Source organism: Pteronotus mesoamericanus, unplaced genomic scaffold (assembly GCF_021234165.1).
Source record: "Pteronotus mesoamericanus isolate MK-2021 breed Mesoamerican mustached bat unplaced genomic scaffold, CSHL_Meso_final contig_130, whole genome shotgun sequence".
In the NCBI taxonomy this organism is placed as follows: domain Eukaryota; kingdom Metazoa; phylum Chordata; class Mammalia; order Chiroptera; family Mormoopidae; genus Pteronotus; species Pteronotus mesoamericanus.
In genome coordinates, this window is record NW_026555060.1 from 11029747 (window position 1) to 11032638 (window position 2892).

The following is a 2892-nucleotide window of genomic DNA, read 5'->3' on the forward strand; positions in this document are numbered from 1 at the left end:
TGGGGCCATGAGGTATGCATCTCTTGCCCAGCTCCGAGGTCCCAGAGACACTGTGCTCTGAATGGAGTACAAGATGAAGGGGGCTCTGCTGCCTGGTCCTCTGAATGAGTGTGTGGTGCAGTGCCCCTCCCCCACTGCTTGCCAACCAATACTTAGAAGCATAGTATGAGCTAGAAAAGAACCTCTGTTAAATTAAGTCATTGAGATTTTGGGGGGTTGTTACTATACACTAGCCCAGCATTAAGTATCCTAATATATTGTCTTTTCCTCACCCCAAGCATCCAGTTAATTAGCAACCTTGAAGACTCTAAAATCTATCCTGCGTTTTTCCAACCCCTGCAGGCCCAGTACTACTACCATGGGCATGCCAGGGACCCACCTGCCAACAGTGATGGTGTCTTCATTGGTGCACTGTTCCATCCGCTGGGATACCTATCACCGAAATCCCACATTAAAGTCTGCTTTCTTGGGCTGTTTCTGGTACCAGTCCTCAGAGGCTGGGATCCTGGGCAGCTGATTCAAAGATGGCAGTTAGTGTGCAGAAAGTTCATTAGGGAGTAACCGCAGATCCTCCTGTGTGGATGAAGAGAATAAGATAAGGTTGTTCTTCAAAGGGACTGATAATGTTTTACTTCTTAAGCTGAGTGATGGGTTGATATTATTCATTTAATCAATATTCTTTATTTTACACATGTTATTTCAAGTGAAAGACGTATTTTACAATTTTAAGAAGTTTTTTTTTTTTAAGTCTAAAAAAAGTGGTGGATCACAGTGAGTAATCTGATCAAATGGGCCAACATCCTCAGCATTCCTAGCATACCTGGTATATTACCTTGGGCAACCATTGAAGTTCTCTATATTTCAGTGTCTTCATGTAGCAAATGGTTATTGTAATAACTTTTACTTCAAATAGTTGTTATGAAGAGTAAATGAGGTTATGTGTGTGTTGTGGGGTCAATAGTGCCCTCCCCCACCAAATTCACTCCCACCTGGAACCTCAGATTTAGAAACACAGCTTTGGCAGACGTGATCAGTTAAGAAGAGGTCATATTAGATTAGGGTGGGCCTAAATTTAATGACTGGTTACTTATAAGAAAAGGGAAAAAGGGGACTATACTCAGAGTTATACGCACACACAGAAGAAAGCCGTGTGATGATAAAGGCGGAGACTGGAGCAATGCAGCTCCATGCCAAGGAAGGCCAAGGATGGCCAAGGTGCGCCAGCATCCACCTGAAGCTAGAATGGGTAAGGGAGGATTCTTCCCCCGAGCCTTCAGAGCAAGCATGGCTCTGCCAACACATCGATCCTGGCATCTGGCTTCCAGAAAACTGTGAGAGAATAAATTTTGGTTGTTTCCAGCCACCCACCTTGAGGTGCTTCATTACAGCAGCCACAGGAAACTAATACAGTGTGTAAATTCTAGCTGGTCCTTGGCACAGAGAAAGTACTCACTAAAAATTAGTGATGATTAGATCAATTCAAACATCTGTACCAAATTGTTTGACTTGAAACCCTCCTGTTCTGTTCCAGTTCTGACCAACATTTTAGCATTACAATTATGTGACTATTCAGATCTCTTTGTGGCTCACAAAAAGGAGGACCAAATATTCACATATCGGGTAGACAAGCCCTGTGCAGTGATGGAGACAGGTAAAGAGCTAAGCCAGGAGGGCTGGCTCAGGCTCACATGGGTGTGCAGGGCAGGCTTCACCAGGAGGGCACTTTTTAGCCAAGGTTTACAGCACACCCAGCAGGGAAGGACAAGTGAGGGCAGAGTTTCCAGGCAAAGACCAAATTGTGATGGCCTGGTGGGCAGCACGAAGGAACTTGAGTGCTATTTTGCAAAAATAAGAAACAACCAAAGGGTAATCACATTAGAGTAGATTGTTTTGAGGTATATGGCCAAGTGTCATTCCTCAAAAGCTTTCACCGTGAAGTCTCACTATGACAGGCATTGCCTTGGAGGCTGCTGGTTTGGTTGGGGCCAACCCCTCCTTTTCCAAGTCCTTAAGTCACTCTGAAACCCAAGGGAACCTCTGGAATCTTCCCATATGCTGTGTCATCGTAATTTTGAGACATGGAGTCAGGGGATGGGAGCTAAGAACTGAAGAAGCAAAAAGGTTCAAGGAGAGTCCAATAGAAACAGAATGCAATGTGGGGGCTAGACACACAAAGTAGTGAGGAAAGGAGAAAAGGAGGGCAAAGGAGCTCAAAAATAGCTATGCTCCCTGTCTCTGCGAACTTTGAAAAGACTTCAACCTCAGGTGAAAAGTCTGCTAGGCACGCAGGAGCTTGTTCACGCACTGGGAGCTCTGGGAAGGCACCACAGGGAAAGACAGCAGCTTACGGAGTCAGACAACTGATCAGGGCTTGTAAGAGGAGGCAAGGTCCTGCACTTGAGCGCTGAAACCCAACTCCTTACCCGTCCCATGGCTCAGCACAAACGATGGAGTTCCAAGGTGGCAGGAACCGAGCACAGGGCCAGGTCCCAGGCAAGTCCCTAAGGCAGCTCCCAGGAGGACTGGGAATCACCACGAAGGTGCGTGCATTTTGCAGACTAAGGTTCACCAGGAATTATGACTCTCTTTCTATCTATATGTAGCCTTCTCACAATTTGATATTTGTGTAGTGTAGTATTTTTTACTCCTTGAATGTTTTTTCTTTTAAATCAACTTTATTGAGATTTAATGTAATCCAATAAAAGGCACCTATTTAACATGTACATTTTGATGGGTTCTGACAAGTTGATACACCCAAGTAAACCATCACTACAATCAAGATACAGAACATATGCTTCACCCCAGAAAATTCCCTTGTGTTACTTCCCAGTCAAGCCTCCCATCCCAGCTCCAGGCAACAACTGATCTGCTTTCTGTTGCTGAGGATCAGAT